General features: G+C 46.5%; 1 protein-coding gene and 1 pseudogene across 3 annotated transcripts in view; one reads left to right on the top strand and one right to left on the bottom strand.

Moving 5' to 3' along the window:
* Positions 1-3,391: 3,391 nt before the first annotated feature.
* On the bottom strand, positions 3,392-7,407 carry LOC101575829 (annotated as a pseudogene).
* Positions 7,408-9,791: 2,384 nt separating this feature from the next.
* Positions 9,792-22,798, top strand: part of Mgat4a (mannosyl (alpha-1,3-)-glycoprotein beta-1,4-N-acetylglucosaminyltransferase, isozyme A) — a 131,854-nt gene continuing 118,847 nt past the window's right edge. The window contains exons 1-2 of one of the 3 annotated variants that reach the window (XM_023717349.1): positions 9,792-9,864; positions 10,211-10,313. The gene's annotated coding sequence lies outside the window, so the exon portion shown is untranslated. Of the gene's footprint in view, positions 9,865-10,210; positions 10,314-22,692; positions 22,769-22,798 lie in introns of those variants that run through there. The other 2 variants (XM_023717348.1, XM_004633182.2) reach the window with 2 other exon arrangements.

Here is a 22,798-nt window from a genome sequence, read left to right as displayed (position 1 = left end):
ATGGTGTGTTACCTAATGTGGGGGTGGCGGCAGGTCTAAGTGAGTGAGAAGAGCAAGGCCGCACTGAGGGCAGAGCGGAGAGACATCCTGGGAGTGTTTGGAGCCAGTTGTTTGGGAGGTCTTCTTCATCCCTTTCCTCTCATGGCTTTTCACCTACACATTCTCCCTTTTCTTTTGAGTTTCCTTCTAGGGTTCTGTCTCTGGAACCAAAGTTGTCCTTATTATTACAGTGAGGTTAGATAAAGTGCTGCCTGTGTAAAGTTATACACAGTGACTGCATCTTGTGCCTGGGTGTGTTCCTGCAGACCCTTGTTGATTCTAGAAGGGTGTTGCTGCTTCCCAGCTAAGGTAGTGCTGCCAGGTATACTTATCATAAATGTAATGGGCCGGTGAGATAGCTCAGGGGGCTAAGTGTCTGCTTAGGCAAGTGCAGGGATCAGAGTTTGATCCCCGGCACCACATGCTACAATGGCCCTGCCCCCCAGCCCCAGGCATGCTGAACTGGCCACTGAGACCAGGTGTGTTGGCACACTCTTGTAACCCCAGTGCTGGGGAGGCTGAAAACAGGAGTATCACTATGAGTCCGAGCTGTGTAGTGAGACCCTGTACCAAATATATAAACAGCAACAACAACAGAATGTAGTGTATGGTTGACTTGTTCTTTCAAGTATTGACTGTGTCAAAGATTGTAAGGGTGTTTTTCTTTCCCTTCTTCTTAAAGCATTTTAAATTTGAGGGTGGGGAGAAGATTTTTGGTGGTTATAAACATTTGCAAAACTTATTCTACATCATTCCTCTCAGAAGTGTCAAAGTTTAGCTTTTCTGGATGTTGCTAGACAGTTTTCCAAAGCAGTTGCGTTAATTATCCTCCCGTTGGCAGTGTAGAGTTTCGGTTATCACATATTTTTAGTATTTCTGGTAGTAAAAGCCTTTTTCACTATAGCCACTTTACACTTAGTGGCTACGCAGTGACATCACATAGTTTCAATTTGCATTTTCCTAGCGCCAAGGAGGTAGAGCCTTTTACGAATGACCATTTGGATATTGTATTTTACACAGTGCCTATTCAGGCCTTTTGCCTGTTTTCCTGTTGAGCTGATTCTCTCATACTTATCAACCAAGGTGCATTATATATTCTACATGTGGCTTTTGTTGGGCATAGGTATTGTAAATATCTTTCACCATGCATGACTTACTCTCTTGTTCTTTTACTATTATCTTTTGCAGAATAGAATTTTTTTTTTTGTACAGGGTCTTACTACGCAGGTCAGACTTGTAGTGATCCTCCTATTTTCAGCCTCCCCAGCACTAGGATTACAGGTGTGCCCCACCATGCCAGGACTCAGTGGCTGGCTCAGCACATATGGGAGTGGGGTACTGGGAGTCAAACCCTGGGCCCTGCACTTGCCTAAGCAGGCACTTAGTCCACGGAGCTATCTCGCTGGCCCAAAATGTTTCATTTTAATGAAAATGAAAGTATCCCAATTTTTTCTTTTATGGCTGGTACTATTTTATACTTTGTTGAAGAAACCATTCTCCTAAGGCCACGACGACATTATTTTCCTCTACTCATTTCTTTGAGTTTGATTGTTTGACTGGGTCTGTTTTGGTCACCTGTCTACCTCCTGGCCCCATGGATAGAATTCTGCGTTACCTCATGTGCCCATGTCTACCCTCTTTATTATCATGCTAGGTGGAAGTACACTGGGTACCTGGGATTAGGCAATTCTTGGAGAAGGAAGATAGTATCTATGATGCATTTCACTTGGCAGAAAGTAACAAAAACTAGAGAGCAGTGGCTTAAAGAAAGTAGAGCAGTGGTTCTCAAATTTGTTGCCCACAGATCGTCTGGAAACTTTGAAAAAACTGCATTTCAGGGCTTCATGCCCTTGTGATTCAGCTTGAGATTAGAGCTAGCTAGCAATAATTTATAAAGCTCCTCTGGTGAGGCCACTGGGTAGCCCAAGGTGGAAACCACTGGTGAGAGTTTTTTCTTTAATTTAGCAAGAAATCTTAAGTTAGGCAATTCAGTGAGAGTGGCAGGTTAATAAAGCACTAAGGACCCAGGCTCCTCCTGCCACAGAGCTCTGCCATCTTTATCATTTTTGTCATAAAATAACTGCTTAAACCCCAGAAGTCAGGTCCATACTCCATAGGATAAAAGAGGCAGACCAAGGGTAAAATCACACCAAAAATTCCACTTAATTATTAATGACGGGGGCTCTATCACACTGTCAGTCGTGTCCCCAAGGTTAGACTGGGAAATGTGCTTATGTCATTAGGCACCCTGCCATTCCCCAAAAGTTAGAGTAGCGTTAGTAAAGAAGAATGGGGGGTGGGGGCTGATATTGGGCAGCAACCATTTCTGCCACTGAGGTATTTGTTAAACAAAAACCAATCAATGCCCATTAGAGAGTATCTTTTTGTCTTAGCCCACTTGGGGGCTACTACATTGGAATATCATGAACAGAACAGCTTACAAAGAACAGAAACTGCATAAAACTCCCTGGAGGCCGGGAAGTCCTAGATGAAAGGCGCTGGCAGATTCTGCATCTGGTACTAGTTCCCTCCCTGCTGCTTTCACTGTGCCCTCACTGTGGAAGGGGCAGGGACCTCTCCGGGATCTCTTATAAGGGCAACGACCTCACTCATGGGCTCCACCCTCCTGACCCCAGTCCCACCAGCAAATACCACTGCTTTGGTGCTAGGGCTTCAACATGGAAATTCAGAGAGGACATACACCTGTGGATCGAGCCATCTTCAAATCTCTGAACCGCCTTCAGTATATAGGATTTCTACACATGCAAGTCTATAAATAAACAGCAAGGTGTTTTCCAAGGAGATCAAAGCATACTTACGCTCCTGTTTTCATATGTCTCACTGAAAATGAGGTCTTCAACATCATAAAGAAATGTATTACTTTTATTTCATATTTCATTTTCAATTCCCGAGTCCCTTATAATTCAAAACCATATTTTTCTTAACCGTATGAATACAAAGAAGCAAGAATGCTCATGGTGCTTTGAGGAACAATGCATGGGAGGTACTGTCCTAGGGTGGGACAGCGCACTGGCTGCAGGCTTTGGAGCTCCCCCTTGCTGGTGGGCTGGTGCTTCTCCACCTCTTCCGCCAGCCCTTCTCTGCAATCAAACCTGACTCTTTCCTCCTGGATGCTCTCCAGGTTCGGGTTCCCGTTCTTGGCTGTGGTCTTTTGCAAAGCCCAGACTCCTCACACTGCGCCTGGATCTCAGGGGCTTGTCAGGGGCTGAGGTCATGGGTTTTGTCACAGTGAGGGCACAGGAGACAGGAAGGAAGGTGCCTGACCTCAAGGCAGGTAGACGGGAACCAGCAGCTGAGTTAACATACAAGGCAGAAGACAGAGCACCAGAGGCTAAGCCTGAGGTTCCAGCTGCAGTCTCTGCCAACAGAAGGTGAGGTAACGCCCAACCAATGGGGAAGCTGGGAGGATACAGTAGGCTGTTTTCTGCTACTCCAACAAATGCTGGAGGCTGGATAACGTACACAGTAAAGCTGATTTAGCTCGCTATTTTGGAGGGTGAAGACTGTCTGGCCTCTGGTAAGGGCCTTGTGGCAGATGTCACTATGACAAGAGCTCATACAATGAGGGTCACCCAGTGAGACAGGAAGCCATAGATGGGGAGAAGCGAGTCCTGCCTGCTTTAGCATTATGGAGACTGGGGTCCATAAGAGCTAGGTAGGGTAGTGCCTTCTGAAGGTGGCTTCCTCTAGACAGCATTGCCTCCCACTGGCCCCGACTCTTAAGGGAACACACCACTCTCAACCCTACCTCACTGGGGCCCAAGCTTCCAACTGGGGGCCAGAGGGATGAGCCACAGCAGGGGAGAGATGAAAGTTGCACTCTCACGTGTGCACAGAGAGACAGCTTGATTCTGCATCAGAGACTCTGTCTGTAGTGCGGAGAGCCAGGTCCAGCTGCAGCAGGTGGCTCTGATCCAGATGTGGGAATGAGCACTGCAGTGGGAATGGGGAACTCTTGGGGACAATGGGCAGAGTGTCCAAGGAGCAAGAGGACCTGGCTTCTGGGTCACTGATATGGCATGGTAGGAGGAGGCTAAAGGCCAAGAGGAACCAAGGGAGAGCCGGGGCACCTCACCTAGAAGGGGCACAATTCAGCAAGGTACCTGGTAGTGCTCTGTGTTCCTGGCAGGGAAATCTAGACTTGGAAGAAGGTCAGGCTTCGGAGCTCATGGGTCCTGTGAACCAACGTCCATTTGGCTGGCAGAGATACAAGCAGAAATCCCCGTTAATCTCCCACCCGCACGTCAGTGAGATCCAGACAGGAGCCTTTTGTCATCGCATGCGCATACTGCACTTTTCCTTTTGTGCAGTTCGAATTAACTGTGTTTGTTTTGTTTTTGCTGGGCATGCTTTACGTGTTCTTTTTCTTTAAATAGGATAGCCAAAGATAGACAGTATTCAGTAAGATAAAGTAGGGAAAACAAATTCTAAGAGACTTCAATGCCGTATGCTACATTTAAAATAATTTTATTCATTCTTACTGCAGGATAAGAAACATATCACTCAGTCAAAACACACAGTGAAACCAAAAAGTATCTAATCGTGTTCCCCGTTTAACCTACCATAATGCTGTGCATCAGTGACTTCTCTGCACATGAGTCTGACTTTATATATTTTTTTAAAATAAGCATAATTAAGACTTCCAGGAGCATATGGTAATAGGATAATTCCTACCTTTTCTTTGTAGATAGATCAAGCACCTCCAAAATACAAATTCCTATACACAGTGAGTACTTTATTTCAAATGAACACTTTGGCATATGGAGACAACCCTGGGAGAAGTTGATGGGACATCTTCAGCTAGGTAGGTGACACAGCACTGTGCCAAGTGCATATTAAAACTAACCTCATTTTTATCCTGAAGTACAGAAAACATACTGCTCTGGTAAGATAAGTCAGATGTGATGTATCAATACTTCACCCTAAAGAATGAATACCAGGGGCCAGCGAGGTAGCTCAGCAGACTAAGCACCTGTTTTGGTAAGCACGGGAACCGGGTCCAATCCCTGGTCCCACATGCTGCACTGGCCCTGCCTCCAGGGGGAGCAGAGCTGGTGAACAAGTCTGGGTGCAGGCCTGTAATCCCAGCTCTGGGAACAATGAAAACAGGAGGATCAGTGCGAGTCTGAGCTGCATAGTGAGACCCTGTACCAAATACATAAATGAAGAAAAAAAAATGAATACCAGAGCACATACTGATGGCGAATGGGTTTTGGAATAGTCTCCTACCACGGTGTCTGGCTAAACACTAGTCACGCCTTGAAGTGGTATGGGTCCTGTGGGTTTTGCCTCTTACTTTTGTTACCTTGAGGCACATAATACATTTGTACCAAATTTGGCATTCTCTTTCTTTCTTTCTTTCTTTCTTTTTAATGTATGTATTTGATGCAGGGTCTCACCACACACCTTGGACTTATAGTGATCCTCCTGTTTTTAGTCTCCCCAGCGCTGGGATTATAGGCATGCAGGACCATACCAGGTCTTAGTGGCTGGCTCAGTGCACCCAGGGGCAGGGCTGGTGTGGCATGTGGATTGAACCCCAGTGCCTGTACTTTCCTAAGCAGGTGCTTAGTCAGCTGAGCTATCTTGCTGGCCCAGCATTCACTTTCAATTGCTGCTGGTAAGGTGTGTTTTGAGAAATATGCACAGTATAAAAATTTGAAAATACTAATAGATGGAAAATGTTTAGGAAATATAGGTATTTTCATCCAGTTTTCTACAGTCTCATGTAGTTTGTTTCTGCAAAACAAACCTCTGTTCTAAGAGAGAACATGTTGACTGGTCTTAGCATATTTCATTTGTCCTTTCTCATATTATATTATTTGCTCAATTCTTTTTTGTGCGTAAACAACATGCCAGGTAAAATGAAAATGATCTCCCATGTGTTAAAAAAAAGTCTGGATTTTGCTGGGCATGGTGGCACTCCTGCAATCCCAGCACTGGGGAGACTGAGGCAGGAGGGTCATTGGGAATTCCAGACCAGCCTGGACTACAATGTGAGCTCAAGGCCGGCCTGAAGTGCACACTGAGACTCTGTCTCAAAAAGAAAAAAAAGTCTAGATTTTTAAAAACTGAGAACTGATAAAATCCTTAGTAAAGGACACTATCTGATTCAAGTAAAAAAAAAAAAAAAAAAAAAAGACTTAAACACTGCTAATAAAACACAGGAACACAGAGAGGAATGTGCATGTCTCAGGAGGCTGCTGTAGGTCCTGGGCGCACATGCAGGGGTGCCTTCAGCACAGAGGGCCTTGGTGGGGGAGCCCCATGGGCTGTTCATGGACTCTAGCTGCTTGTTGGGCAGGAGCTCCTACTGCAGTCCAGGAACTCTTCCCTGCTTCCTCTCTCCCCAAGCTTTGGGTCCTTGCTGGGCTCAGATTCTAGGTCAGTGTCCTCTGTCCTGCTAAAGATCTTGCCCAAATAATTCGTACATTTTCCTACCCGACCTGCTAGTCCTTCCTGACTTCACAGCAGGACCCTTTGATGAGGTCCTGGGATGACTGGTACAGCGCTTCCAGCCGAGCCACGTTGGCCAGGCTTCTCTCTGCTCCTCTCGGCTTACTGAGCTGGAGGTCAAGTTTCTCAGTTCTAGCTGAGACACAGAACTATTCAGGTCACTTCATTTGTCCACAACAGAAGTGGGCACATGCTGTGCACTGAACTGAATGCGTCCCACCATAAAGAAATCAAAATCAAACTCTTGATTCTTTTCCCTGTCCTTTTCCGCCAGCTGCCAGGACACTTCCTCGAGAGCTGCCTGCGCCTTGCTAACTGCTCCTCTCTCAGTTTGACTTGCATAGCATATTTCTCTTTGCTTTGTTGTTTCCAGTTGGAAAGATCTGTGATAAGTTTGGGCTCATAGTAATGGTTAACTTCACTCTCCCTCCAAGCCAAGTTCCCTGAGTGTGACAGTGGCCTCGTTTTGTAGCTACAGGGGTGGTGGCACTCCAGGTCACAGTCCTTGTTTTCACTGTGATCTGGGCACTTCTGCAAGGCTCAGTGGAGCAACTGGTACCAAAAGCAGGACCTAGGGCTCAGTGGTATAAAAAAAAAAAGCAAGATCTTCCAGGTCCCTACCCAAGTAGTTAGAGTATCCACTTGTCCTTGTTTGTCAGTGACATCAGACAGAATTCAAGGGTCAAGCTGAACTTCACTGATATCATAGTTGCTATGCATGTGCTGATCATGTGCAAAAAACCAACCATCACAGTATCTTTCCCAGTTATGAATGTGACCCTGATTTTCACCCTGGAGCACGATACCATCATTATCCTCCGTGTGGAAATGATAGGTGGAGATGGGCTCGTCCACTAGAAAAGCAGGGATGCTCGTGTGTGGGTGACTCATAGGTTGAGTGTGAGCGCCCACCCAGGGAAGCCCAGTGTGGGGGGTCCTCACGGCTCTCCACTTAGTTCACAGTGCTGCACACTCATGCGTAGCTTGGATCTGGGAGGGGAGTTGGGAGCAAACGGGGTCAGAGCCAGGAAAACAGGAGCCCTTCTGGGCTCAGGAAGAGATGCAGAAGAGCAGAGAACAAGCCCTCACCTGAGGGCCAGATCAGAAAAAGGGAGGAAAGAACAGAAGGTTTGAGTTCTCCTTATACTGTGTGCAGATTGTGCATGTGAAAGGCCACACCCAATCTAATTGTGTTTTGTATGTTGACTATAACTTGTTTTTTTAAAAAGTGGACATCAGGTCTCACATAGTGGTGCCTGCCTATAATACCAGGACTCGGGAGGCTGAGGCAGGAGGATCACTGTGAGTTTGTAGCCAGCCTGGGCTACACAATGAGACTCTGTCTCAAGATAAAACCAAACATCATGTGATTGACACAGGGTCTGGACACATCTGCGGTGAAACAGACCTGGCCTGAGGGCGGGAGGAAGAAAGCAACCTCCCAGGCAACTGGGCCACTTCCTACCCCGGGCTCCTCTGCTACCCTATGTGCTTTCTAGTCACCTTTTGTCCCATTGAAGGGGTGGAAGTTCCTAGAAAGGACACGCACTAGGCCAAGTCACAGTGGCTCAGACAGCAGCAAAAACAACAGACAAACACACAAGGTGAAGAAATAGAGCCAGTCTGCAGGTTTCCCTTCCATGCCGCTCCCAGGTGCCCCTCCCTACCATGCCAACCCCATTCCTATCTGCTTCCCTCTGGCTTGAGAGACGCTTATTCACACAACTTCACACTGAGGAGGCCCCAGGCTTGAGGAAACTCCCTAGGCCATGTGGGCAGCATGCATGAACACACACACACGCACACACGCACACACACACGCACACCCACGGGTGAGTTCGATACCAAGAGCCTTGTGTTAATGCTATTAAGAGATAAGAAACTTAATCTTCCTATGGCACTTAGAGGTGGAGTTCTGGAGGAGTGATTAGACTAGATTAAGTTGCTAGGGTGCGTCCCTATGATTGAATCCTGGTGGCTTGAGAGAGAGAGAGAACGCACAGGTGGAGATCCACGTGACACGTGACACAGCTCAGATCTGACTTCGGCAGAGCCTGTTCCACACTGTTTGGGCCTTGAATGATGGAGCTAAAATAAGCTCCTTTTCCTCATAAAGGAGCCTGTCCTGAGTGTTTTGTCATAGTAGTGAAAAGTTGACTAATGCAGCAGTTGATTTTACTTATAAAGCAGGACATGAAAACTTGACTTCTACTGTGATGGCAATTTTTTAAAAAATTAAAAATCAGCCAGCAGTCTGACACAATATTAGGACAATATGAGGTGGTGCGGCCCACCACGTAGCCCGTCTGGTAGACTCACCCAGTCTCGAATGACCACACCATGCTTCAAGGACTTTCTACACAGCAACAAAGAATAACTGATTCTAGCCAATAAAAATCCACGCTTTTAAGCTTTTGTACTTCCTGCCTACAAATCTGCAAACCTATATGAACATAAACAAAGCCCACAGCTGCTCTAGGCTGGGGCTCTGGGACCAATCCCCATCAGCCTGCCTGCATCATAAATCCAGCCCCCTTCCTATTCCTTGGTGTGGTGTTTTCCATTCAGTTTGCTCAATACCTGTTCCGCGACACTACGAGTACTTGAATATGATTCCTATACTAGGTAATATAGTAATTAGTGTATTCATGTTATTAAAATAATATATATTGTATTAATGTAATCACATATATATTTTACCACTAGTATATTAATGTAGGACATATAAATGTATGGTAATATACAACATGTTCATGTGCAGCACATATATTAATAACATAGAAGCCATATATCCATCTGTAACTGGCTCCGAATGCAAAGTAGGGGTTCAAGCCAGGTTTGAAGATCAGTCTTGTGGTTCCCAGGACAGAGGTTGCTGGGCATCTGGTCCAGATCCGCAACTGTCTGTATGAAGGGTACAGCGAAAGGTGAGGTAAGAGGCAGAGGCACTTTAGTAACGTGTAACGGGGCGAAGAGTTCAGTACCTCAGGGTGGGCAAAGAGACTCTCTGGCTCACCACTGTTTTACTAGCCAGTGTGTAGGGAGCAGTAGTGAGTGACTCTAGAGTAGTAGCGGTGGCTACAGTGGGCTGGTAACAGAACAAAGCATTCTTGCAGGGGTGAGACCAGGGCCAATAGCGGAACCACTTTTCCCCAGGGGAAGCTTTGACCATTGCTCCACAGTGCTTTACCTCGCCCTGTGAGCGCTGTGATGTCATAAGCTGTAGGGCTCCGGCTGTGCCAAGAGAGAATGGAGAGATTCCGAGTTCCAGCCCAGCCTACAGAGCAGGACACAGACAGCCTAGACAGCCCCTAGACTCACTTTATAACCTGTGGTCCTCAACAACTGGTAACTAAGACAGTCTCACTAAAATTGGAAGAGGAGGCCCCAAAGCAAGATATGGCGAGAAATCATTGTCCATCTTGTCTTCCTGCTATTTTTTAAAAGGGGGGAAAATAGCATTGGAGCCACAAGTTCAGTTTCTTCTGTAAAAGCAGAGGCTCGTCTGGGCTTCCATTCCCAGGATGGCCATTGGCTGGAGCTGGGAGGCAGCTGTCCTTTAAGACCAGATGGGTTCTAGCCTGTCACCCAGTCCCCAAGAGTCCCTGCTGATGCCCTGACCTGGGGGGAGCTGTCACTTAACCTTGTGCTCAGACATTTGTCACAAGCTTTGATGACCTGTGTGCCTTCACAGATAGGCCTTTGTCTCCGCTGGCATCCCTCAGAAGCCTTTGCTCTGTAGCAAAGCGAAACCCCTACAGGAAAGTAACAAGCCATCATGGAGAGCTTGTGTTCAGGTATGAGAGAATCCCTAGGGAGTTTGGGGGGACTTCCTCTGGGATTGCCATAGTGTCCCTCATCATGCCCATATACATAACTGCATAGTCTATGTACTATCAAATCTAACCTAGGAACTGTTCTGCATGTGAAAGGCTGTGTTTTTCTATTTTCCTTAAGTCATTTAACTTAATTTTAATTAAATTTAACTAAATGTAACAAATAGAACCAGCCACAAGTTGTCACCTATTTTCAAGCTGAATGCAGAGTTGATCATTGGGTAGTAATGATTTCTCTCTCGTGTTTACAAGTTTTAACATGGCCCAGAAAAACTGAACCTGTTTTGGGAGAGGTGGTTATTTATAACAACAACAACAACACCAAAAGCTGTTTCTGGACCTACATGTAGGGCTATTTAGGGAATAACTATGTTTGCATAGTAAATTTTTTTTTTTTTTGGGTGGAAAGTTGTTTTTGCAAAAGACACACAGTGTTTTCACACTTCTGCATCTCTGTTGGCAAAATGAAATGCCATTAAGAAGTGAAAGCCAGCAACTTCAGCTTCAATGCTGAGAGCTTCAGTGTATAAGAAGTTGATGAACTCTTCAAACACCAGGACCAGCGCAGCGCCTTCCAGACGCTGGGAGAGACTGTGTTTTTCTTAGGATCCAAGATGGTTCATCCAGCCTTGCTTCCCTGAGAGACGAAGGGGAGAGCCACGGGGCTACTTTTCCTCTGCATTTCTCCTTTCACGCATGGATCAAATAATTAAAAGTATCCACTAAGCACTCATGTGCTAGGGCTCATTGGCACCATCCTCCAGGTATAGATCGTGTAAGACCCCAGACGGAAAAGAAAGCAAAAGCCGCGCCAAGTGGCAGAAAGGGCCGAGCGAGCTGTGAGGCCTGCAGGGGCTGCTGCCCCAGAGTGAGTCAGTGCCGCTCAGCCCTCACCATGAACTTGGTTTCAGCATGCAGCCTCACCATGGCTGTCTCCTTCGTCTCTTGCTACACCTCTCCTGTCCTCCGTCTCCTCCTCTCCTGTCCCTTCAAGTGCAGCAGGCACACTCCGAACGTTGAGTTCTAGTCTTAGTGGCTCTTGCAGTGACGTGACCTTGACCAACCTGCTCTGTGCCGCTGTGGGTAATCGTTGCCTCTAATGTAAAAGAAGGTACTTGACCAGAGAGGCTTTCAGGTGCTTTCTGGCTTTAAGAGTCCTCAGTTCTAGGCCTCAACTGTTGGCAAGCTTTTTAGCTCTCTTATGTAATGATTTTCCCTGAGGCCACAGTGATGTGGAATGTAGCCTGTGTCTAAAATGACCAGCACATAAGTAAAATACACATCTGAAAGCTTTCCCACAATTTTTTTTTTCAGAACCGGGGATTGAACTCAGATCCTTGCGTTTGCCAGTCAAGCGCTTATCCTACTGAGCCATCTCCCCGGCCCTGCTTTCCCATAACTGTATTCAGTTCCTGCAAAACTCCTTGCACTCTTATTTTAACCTTTGCAGTGGCTGGACATAGCCAGCATCACAATTAAGAACATAGACTCCAGCATATTGTCCAAGCCGAGTCCCAGCTCTGCTCCTGCCTAGTTGAGCAAATTCACCTAAATTGCATATTTAGCTTCTCTTGCCTAAGTTTTCTTATCTGTAAAACAGGAGAAACAAGAGCCCCTAACCTCTTAGGTTGTAAAAATGAACTGAATTAACATGTTTAACATTTTCAGTATGGTACTTGGTAAAGTTAAACACAGCGAGCTTTGCTATTATTTTATTTTCATCTACAGTTATAGGAACACAGGCAGAGGCCCCAGGAATGGTTAGAAAGATGCAAAGGGAGCACTCAGTAAGAGGACACAGGCAGCGATGGGGGAGATTCATAAGTCACCAAATGCATCCCCCTTTCCTCGCTTGGAATACGTCTTAGTTTAAAAACAAAACCAGAAAGCCTTCACACCACTGTGCAGGAGCTTAGCTTACACTCGCTGTCTTTGCCTCCTTCCACCCACTCATCTTTGACTAATTGTCACATGGCCTTTAAAGCCAATGCTGTGTCGCGGTGTGGGTCCCAAGAGGATGACCAGCGACTGGATTGAGGAAACTTCATTGCGTCTATGTCCCCTCCATAGCTCTTCACCGTGTCATGTCACCTGACCCTTCTTTTGCGTTCTCATGTTCCTTTCCCACTCTACCGGAGAGAAGCATGTGACGCGCATCTCCCAACATCTGCGCCAGCGGGGCCAGCCTTGACACCCTCCTCCTCCTGCCGGGGCCCTTTAAGTGATCGCTGCTTTGGTTTGACACCAACCCTGACCCGGGCTCAAAATCTCAAGGGCAGATCAGCCTCCTTGTCTCCACCTCCTCAACAGACTTAGTCCTTTTGCCCACAGTGGGGCTGCCCCCAGATCTCCTGACCCACCTAGATCATGTGCCAAAGAGCTCAGGATTCTCATTATTTACTGAGCATGGTCCCAATGGGTTCTGTTAGCATTGATGCTTTTTGTACTGTGGAAAAAACCAACACAAAAGAACCAGCCCCTGACCCCGACTCTCTGCAATCACATTTCTTGAACCTTGGAAACAATAAAGAGCTGCGTGCAAATGTGGGTATCACACTGCGCTTGGACCCAGCACAAGGAAAAAACCGGTTAGTAAATGATTGTTGATCAGGAAAGCAATATGATACACAATCAAGTAATGACTGTCATGAATACTAACGTCCATGGGAAGACATTCCCTAAACACCTGTTCCCTGCAGAGGCGGGATGATGACTTTTGTGCTTGAGAGAGGAGGAAATTGGCACGTGGATTTTTTTTTTTTTTTTTTTTTTTTTGGTGGAACCGGGGATTGAACTCAGGCCCTTGCACTTGCCAGGGAAGCGCTTATTCCACTGAGCCATCCCCCCGGCCCCTAGCACGTGGACTTTTAAAACCATGAAATAGAAGCATTCATCTGTAGAAATTATTCCAAGTTCCTACATGGGCAGCATGTTCCCTAAGGTAAATGTCTTTTTACAGGAGGACAATAAAATAATAAAACATACAAATCATAAGGATGATAAGGGAGTATATTTTTTCTACTATTATCAGATTTTTCTAGTCAGAGTCTAGTTTTCATTTGAGGCAAATTCTTTTAGGCCTTTTCCCAATACAATTCCAATTTATTTTTCTATTAGCAAGGAAAGGTTCTTATATATTTTTTCCCTTATAAGCCCAGAGTGTCAAATTCACATCGTGTTACAGGTTCCAGAGTCCGACTCCCCAATACCTCCAAACAGCACCTTCTCTGTGATTGTTGAGTAAGCACATAAAGGTGCTGGTGAGGTAGGATTCAGGTTAGAAAGTTAGAAAAATAATAAAAAGTAATACTGTGTAAGTAGTTCCGATATATGCTAAGAGAGGATTTAGGCGAGAGATCTGATCTTTTATAGTATGTTGGCTTTTGGTAAAATGAATGCAACAGAAGGATTACAATCACACTTACTAGAAATAGATCCCATCTTGTCCTCTACATAATAGGTGTAGACCCTGCGCTGGCAAGTCGTGCACGTATCAGACCCGGGCCTCTGAGGACCACTAGCTGCCTTGATTTCTTTCAAGTGTGCCTTCTCTACTGCGCTCCTTGTCTGAAGTTTGAGTTTAAAATGAAATTAAGTACAGTTGGCTACTTTCTTTTAATAGGTGGCAGGAATATGGAATAACAAGACGTGACACACCCACGGGCAAATCAACAGATGCGTGTGCGCCTGTGATTCTGGAATGTTTTTATTGTTTGCATTAGAAACTGCGTATGTGATATTATAAGAGCTTGCAGTTCTTTGGGGGTGAGAGCAAATGAAGCCCAACTGGGAGGCGCAGACTCCTTTCCCTGACTCCCAAGCCCCTCGACACCGTTCACCCAGCACAGTCCTGTGGTGTCACATCCTGAGAAGAACAGGAATACAAGCAGCCTTGTCCAGATAAATTCAGGTCCAGCTGTCCCTGTCCTATGGCAGTAAGTGGCCCACAGCAGCTCAGTTCCAGGAATGGCTCTGTGGCTGCCTCCCTGTGTCCTCCTTTCTCTTCGGTCACCGTTGCTTCTCCGTGCTTTGGCTCACATCTGCCACCCCCACTTGTCTCTCTGCCTGCAGCTTCCCCTGGCTTCTCCCTCTGCCTCCTCCACCCTCGGTTTCTGCTTTTGCTCAGGCAGTGAATGAGACTATGTGACTCCATCTCAGAAGCCATCAGAAGTGAGAGCTGATGAGTTCTGCAGGTCCCAGTTCCACTGACCTCTTCCCCGTGGAGAAGCATCCAAGTGTCAGGGCTTTGCGTCATTCTCTTGTGGATAGTCACACCGCTCTCACAAAGACAACTCTGATCTTCTGACCATGTGTCTGTGTATACGGATTAATAACGGGAAAGTAACGATCAATAAATGTGCTCCTCTGGTACATGAACGCTTCTGATAATGGAGACTGTTGGAGGAAAAGCAACAGGAACAAAGTGTTCTTGGTGATGAAAGGATGGAGCAACTGTTGTGCTGGTGAAATAAGTCCACGTCAGAAATTGGGGTGAGCTGCCAGCAGAAGGCTGTGCCCCAGAAGGAGCAGGAACCAGCCGGTGCAGGCTCAGGTTCTCAGGCAAAGAGGCATCGGGGTTGTGTTCAGTTGCGCTCCGGTCCTGTCCTGCACACATCTCTTAAAATGGTTCTTCTGCTCCAAAATGTGAGAAGGACTTGCTGCTAGCACTGTCACCTTCAGGGTGGCATCTGACATGGCTCTTCCATTCTATTTCCATAAGGTGACAGGGGCAAGTCACTTTCCTGATGCTCATCCTTTTTTTTTTTCTTTTCAGTACCAGGGATTGAACTTGGGACCTTGTGCTTGCCGGGCAGGAGCTTATGCCACTGAGCCATCTCCCCAGTCCTGATGTTCATCTTCAAGGAGCATTCGTTAAGTATGTAAAGCAAATTGCTATCAAAAAGGCTTTAAAAATAAACTTTATAAAAGTAGATTCACCATGTACTGTTATTTTGGAAGATTTTATTTATACTTCTGAGATTTTACTTTTGAAGAGCATTTTTGATTTCTACTACTGTACCTTCCTAGCCTTCTTATATGAATGTGGGCTTAAAGTAGTCTATTGAGTGGAGTGTTCATAATTCTAGGAAGATTCTTTCTCTGAAGAGACACCTTAGGTTTCACTCTAGTTCACTTTGAAAGTGATGCGTCATTTTCAGTTGCCTCTCAGGCATTAATATTAGAACATTCAGTCTTGTCTTAAAGAGACCTTTTTCTCCTTCATCCTACTTTAAGGGTTTTAATCCAAATCATGTCAAAGTTTAATTTAGGAGGCAAAACCAGAACAGTGAACAAATATTTATTAGTGCTTTTGTGCTTTTAGCAGAGATATATAGATTGGACATGATGTAGCTGCTTGTAAAAATTTTTTTGATGATCTCTATATGACTCTTTTAAATTTTTATTCAGGTGAAAATATTATAGCCACTGTAGCTGAGGTCAAAGCCATAGGACTTCTTGTATCAAATTTGTCCTTTTCCTATATATTTTATGCTGAAATATTCACATCTGAATATTGTTATGTCCTTACATGTTTTATCATGTATAGTACTTCATGTTAAAGTAATCACCATTGCATACTTCTGTTGTAATGCTGTTTTCCTGTTCAGAACTCTTCAGTGGTGTCCTCTTGCTCAAGGCTGAGGTACAAACTTTCCTGTGTGGTCTCTGTGGCCTGCCATGTTTCCCATGATGCCTCTGGTCACACCCTCCATCTTGGCCAGGCCATCTTGCCTAGGAGCCTGGAACACTAGGGAGGTGCTGCTCTCTTTGTGACCTTTGTGACTCTGTGTCGATGTGCTCCTTCTCTTATAAGGCTTATTTTCTTCTCCCCTCCACCTGTCCAAATCCTGCTTCTGTTCTTCAAGGCTCAGATCAAATCCTTCTCCTTCCACAAACTCCTGTTTCACCCTGTAGGTGACCATTTGTAGAAAGGCTCTCAAGTGTGTAGGAGACATTGATGAATATGACAGTCCCTGCCCTTGGGCAGCGAACCAGCTGAATGGAGGAGCCAGGTGATTGGCGGATAAGCACACTGTGCTACCCAGCCCTTTTCATATATTAAAATGCAGAGAAAAGGGCCGTGTTCCTCATGGCACCCTGGGCTGCTTGTGTCTGGAGGGTTCCAGCCCAACTAGGTCCCACTGAACCACTTCTGGGGTGCTTTCGCCTTGCCCCCTTCTAATCTGTGTGTAGCATACCACCCTGAAAAGTCTGAGAAATACTGTGTGAGAAATGCACTGGCAGGAACAGGGGCCTTGGGTGTGGGTCTCTCTCCCAGGCTTAGGGTGAAGGAGGGCCTCCTGGGTGGTGGCATCATTGGGTCTTGAAGGGTGTTTACTGGCTCTAAAAGGGGTAGGGATGACAGCAAGGAGTATGCGCCACTGCGTGGGAGAGAACACAGCTCAGCTCACAGCAGGCATGGGACAGGAGGGTCCTGAGGGTCCCTCTGTGTTGTTCAGAGTGATGGCCACATCACAAGGGTTCTGCACAGCACCATAGGTCCCTATAGGTGACACTGTCATGCCAACTGCCACAAGACACTGGGTGGTCTCTTTGAGGAGTGATGGGAACAGGAAAGGTGTGTTCTGGAGTGGGTTTGAGTTGCACTTGAGGTGGAAGATGGGCAGGCTACTGCCCTCAGTCCTTCCTCTTTCCAGGACAGATCTATTTGGTTAGCTTGAAAGAATGCTGAGCTTGTTTTTCTACTCTGATGTCCAGCTGGTTATTTACCCATCACCTCTGGCTTCTCGCAGGCTGCCTTTCCACGGCCTGCCCTATGCTGCCGGGGTTGGCCGGCTGCATTCCCGGCTGCCTCGCCAACCAGATTTCTATTAGGTCCTGCAAGGAGGAGGTAGTGTTGGGGACGGAAGCCGAAGGAAGGAGGGGGGCTTCCTGCTTCTGTCTCCCTCCATACGAATGTGGCAGTTGTTGCAGGTGTCCTCCACAGCTGCAAGAGCAGGGGGGTGGGTAGGGGGTGGGGCAGTTCCTGCCTGCAGCTGTGCTGGCTCCCAGAAGCAACAGAACAGTTCCCAAGGATGCACCCGCAGACCCAGGCTGGAGGGCACCAGCCAGGGCCCTTAGCAGCTGCTAGTCCCTGGAGGTCCAGCCTGCTTCCTCTTTGCCTCTCAGGTCCTTTCTGTCTTCACCGTGTGTTGTTAGCTCTTTCTGCGCCTTTGCGATGAATGCTGTGTGTGACATTCCCTTGTCCAAACATCTAAAAGAGCCTCTTCCTCATCTCTATCTCTGTCCCCCTTCTCCGGCCCATCTTCCCCTTCTACTTCTTCCCCATCCTCTTCTTCGTTCCCTCTCTTCTCTCCTCCCTCTTCTCCAACCTCCTCCTTTTCCTGACTGGATGCTGACTGATACACTTACTTACACTGAGAATGTTCAGTTGCCCTAAAACAAGGCAGAGAAGCTCCTGCGGCACGCACAGGTAGCATCCATCTCATTGTCCAGGCGCCCTTAACTCCAGGACTGATGGCCACAGTCCAGGATGCACCACGTGAATCAAGGTTTTTATTCTATTTGCAATGCGCTGATAGAGTATTCGCAGGTTTCATGCATGGGTGAATTTCAGATGTATGGCTGTTGATCCAGCATCTCTCTGGGCACCTACTTCACAAAGGAAGAAAAAGAAAAGGAAACTCCTTAAAGTTCTGTAATTCTCTGGCACACAGTTCTCTTCTCCTGTGTCTTCCAGGTGTACATCACACATAATAAAAACAAGAGAAGTCGGCTTTACTGGTGTGGCCAAGGCACTCACAAGGGCAGAACGATCCCTCCAAGCTTCCTGAACCAGCTCGGCAGAGCCTGTTGCTGATTGTCTTAACAATGCGGGGAAGATAGCCCTTTCCCAGCAAGGGAATTGGATTCTCTTTTATTTTAGGGTTTTCTTGGGGGAGAACATTAGTGGTGCCTTGTACACATGCACAAACACCACTGGCCACAGCACTTACACAGGATTTAACATTCCATCGCTACTGGCCACTCAATCTGGCTTTTACCTGAATAACCCAATAGATGCGCCTGCCCTGATGATGGGAATGTGGAATAGGAGAGGTGTGTGTTTCAGAGGCATCTTTGATGAGTGAAAGTGTGGAGAGGAAGAATAAAAATAAAAGTAATTTAGGTCTCTGCTAATTTCATCTCTCCTTCATCTAGATAAACCTCAATATCCACATGCGAAATTCAGTGGCTGGTTGTCTCTTGTTAATTTCTTAGGTCTCATGTGCCCTATTCGGTTATACAACTGAAATAATTTTTATGCTGAGCCGGAAGCACTGTAGCTGACAAAGGGTTACTAGTCCTTAATAGGCCTGTCTTGGTCCCAGGTCTGCAATAGTTTCTAGATGGAAGCAACAAAAGGCACTACCTAGCAATTAGCAAGGTACCACCTTGACACGCTGGATGAAAAAGCCAGGAGCTAGGCAGGCCTGGTGCTGCCTACGTGTAACTCTAGGGCTCCAGAGGCTCAGGCAAGAGGATTTAAGTCCAAGGCTAGCCTAAACTATGCACTGAGACTCGGTCTCAGACAAGCAAATGAAAAGGAGCTGAGTTGTGGCATGTGTGCATTATATCACTAATTGGAGCTACTCAAGAGGCTGAGGCAGGTGGATTGGGAGTTTGAGGCCAGCCTGGACAGCTTAGCAAGGCTTCTAGCTCTAAGCAACAATGAACAAACAACCAGGCAAGCAAGCAAGCAAGGGAGAACCTCCTAATGTGATTCTTCTTGAAACTCATGCATTGAAAAAACATTCCACTTGAGTGAGTAGCCACGACACCTGAATAGTCACATCTATAAATACTCGTAAATGATGCAGGTTTGATGGTTTATGCACAGGGGGAGGTGGAGTTAAAAAGAACCAGAGATCCTGTGCTCAATTTCTTGGAAGCTGATTGATGTAGGCATGGCATCACTGACAACCAACTACTTACTATTGAAGAGATAAAAGGAAAAGATTCATTTCCTGTGTGTAGTCTGTTTTTAGCTCAAATGTCACTTCCAGGAAGCCACCCAGAGAATCTGATTAATGGCCCCATCCTATCTGCTGTCCCAGCCCTGTGTGGCACTGCCCTGTGGTTTAATTACTTATCTCTGCCTCCCACCAGTGTGTGTGCACTTCATGGGGAGGTACCAGCTGCCTCCGTAGTCACAGCCACTGAGAAATATTTGTGGGATAATGAAAATATTTGCGAAGAGACACCAGTTTCACTAGGGATGTATTACAGAATGGTGAAGTTATAGGGAGAACTGTTGGGCCACAACCCCACTGGCAGTGTGAAGTAAAGCTCTAGAGAAAGCAAAAAGAGAAACTACAGGTGTAGACAAGAAAAAAAAACCTGACACATGGCAAAGCATCATGGAAAACATACAAAAGAATTCAGTGGAACTCGGTAGGGTCTGAATTGACTGTCTTTGATTGTTAATTGAACAGTGTTCACAAAGGTAGTTGGAAAATTCAAAATCATGCGCTCTTGAAGAATTAAGATGCATCAGTAACTCTCAGTTGTGCTGGGTGGCACATGATCCACGGGATTCCAGCTGCTCAGGACAACTATCTGAAATCCATGCCTTCCTCAGTGACAATGTGAAGGGTTTGACACAGTGAAACTGTAACACAAGATTTCTTAGAAAACTGCCAGTCAGATGGCCGCAAAGTTCCCCAAAGCAAGGCAGATGGGTTGTGCGTATTTGAGTTTTGTTTTACCACAGAGTCCAGGGGGGACGAAGCAGTTGAGTTTGTAACTGAAGGCTATCTTTCCCTGCTTTTCTTCACCCCTGACATATGTCTCTCCTAACATGTCTGTGACCACTTTCACTTCCTTCCTCCAAGAAAGTACAAGGGACTACATTTTAAAAATATTTATCCACTCAAAAAAATTTTGCCATTGCTCAAGCTGAGAGCAGAGAGATCATGTTAAGAGTTCTGTAAGGGTCTAGAATTCTGGATTTGCCTTCTGATGTGGTCATTTACTATTTGCCTAGATTATTATTTATATTTTCCAAATGACTTAACTTCTCAAGGTCTGTTTTTTTCTCTATAAAACAGGGAAAATAGCTACTTGTGCTGGTTGGCATTTAGGCCAATCTTATGGAAAGAGCTTGAGAGGTCTGTCTGTCTGTCTGTCTGTCTGTCTGTCTGTCTGCCTCTTTCATCAAATAACAATGTTTTCTTTATGTGCAAGAAGCAGTTTGTCACTAATAGAACTGTATAGCAAGGCCTGGGATTATCTATATCCAGCAGCTATTTTTTTTTTTTTTTTTTTTTTTGTATTTTAGGGAAGGGTCTACAAGGTGTTCAGGTCTCACTACTAGATCAGACTCATAGTGATCCTCCTGTTTACAGCCTCCCAAGACTGGGATTATAGGCGTGCACCACCTCACCCAGTCTCAATCACCATCTCAGTGTGCCCCAGGGGCAGGGTGGGCATAGCAGGCCCAGGGAGGACTGAACCCCCATCCCCAGGAGCTATTGTAGACATAACATGTCCAACAGTGTATCAAAAATTGTATTGAGGAATAGTCTCCATCTGTATTGCTTACATCTGTGGTGACCTCTGCGGCCAGTGCACTCTGGCAATGCCTTTGTCCCACAGCATGGGAAACCTGACTCCACATCTGCCAAAGCAGAGAGCCGAGCTGTCACTGGGTATCACAGTCACTGTTCTCAAGTTAGGTTCACAGGGGAGAAACATTTCTGTCTGATCCCTCTAAATCAGTGGGAGACAGGGGAACAGGGTGTCTTGTGTCTCTTTGGGCACTTTTCAGTTTAACAGCCAAAGAGAGAGAGAGAGAGAGAGAGAGAGAGAGAGAGAGAGAGAGAGAGACCGAGACCATGGGAGAGCTGAAAACCCTATGTATGTCGTAGATGATTATTAATTATTGTAATCTTGAGGCAACAGTAAAGGCATTTTGTTGGGGGGAAGCCCTCATTCTGATTGATGGTGTTGGTATTTCCAGTGTTTGAACTGTAGCCTTCTGAGAAGGATCCATCTATTACCTCAGGAGCTTATCAGGAACAAGGCTCTCTTTGATGTTTGGCCCTTTGATTCCCTGTAAATATTACCTTGCGGGTTGATGTAAAGATTTTTGTACCAGTAGTGAGCTCAGTCAAGTTTGAACTCTGGTCTAGCACCTCGGGTGAGCTCTTTAACCTCTCTGAGCTCCAGTTTCCTCATATACAAAACAGGATTGGAATAAGATGTGATGCAATTAAGATTTTACCTTGGTGCTTGGTGTATGGCAAATACACAGATGTGGATACTAAGAGAAGCAGGGGCAGCCTACCCAGGCTTTCTGCAGTTATCCATCTGGTTCTAAAGTAACCTCCAACTTTATGAAACAGTGACAGATTAGGAAACGGGACCCAGGAGAAAGGACCAGAGGAGCATGGCATAGTGGAGAAATCAGGCACATAGCCACACAAATGCCATGCATTTAAATCCTGCTTATATTTATTTGTCTTTCCTAGTGACTTTTTTCCCCATAATTTTATTGAGAGACAAATAGCAATGAGAGTTTCAAATCAAATTGGTAGGACAATTTCAATAATTAACACATTCTTCCTAGTGGTTAATTGCTGTTCAAGATGTGGACATGATATCCTATTTACAAACACCATTAGAACAAATCCCTCTATTCATTAAGAGAATGTAACCATATATCTATCCTATCCATTTTGAATACACAGATACAAAATGGACATTCATTTATATATATCCCCTTTTTTGTTTAGTTCTGTCATTTGAATATTTTTTTTTCATTTGAATATTATAGGTGTGTTAACTCAGCAAAATATTCTAAAAGAGTCCTAGTGGCTTATGAAGCCATTGTCCCTGCGACCCAGTCCCCTTCTTGCTAGGTTGAAGACAACTCCCATCGCTGGGCACAGTCGGTGAGCTCGCAGGGCTTTGAGGCGACTCCGGGGTTAGGCCGGGACTTGTCCCCGGGACTTCTGCCCAAGCAGGACAGCACCGGGACTGCACTGACGCCGGGGTAAGAGGCCGGGGCTGCAGCAGCCCAGGGTGGTTGGGCCGCGCGCCGAGGCGGAGGCCAACGACTCACCCGGGCCTTTGTTGGCGGCCAGGGCGGATTAAAGCCAGATGTAGCAGAGGGGACAGCCCGGGCCTGGATCCCGCAGCGCCACTCCGAACCTCACTGTGACATTAAATGAGGTGGGGGAACTTATATAGGCTGTACGAGAACCCCCCCCAAAGTGACAGGCGCGTGGGCCACTGGAGAAGGCGGTGAGACGCACGGGGCGGGGCGCGCAGATGGTGGCGGCCAATGGCTGGTGGGGTCGCGGGCGGGGCCGGGGCGGGGGCGGGGCCTCGGCGGGGAAGGCGGGGCGGCAGCGCTGGAGGCCACAGCAACGTCGCGGGCAGCCGCCGCAGGAGCTCGGTGCCCGCTGCAGGTGAGGGGCTCTGGGCAGCGGCGGCGCGCT

Source organism: Octodon degus, unplaced genomic scaffold, assembly GCF_000260255.1.
Source record: "Octodon degus isolate 3935 unplaced genomic scaffold, OctDeg1.0 scaffold00052, whole genome shotgun sequence".
Lineage (NCBI taxonomy): Eukaryota > Metazoa > Chordata > Mammalia > Rodentia > Octodontidae > Octodon > Octodon degus.
This window is presented reverse-complemented; position numbering and strand designations above follow the sequence as displayed.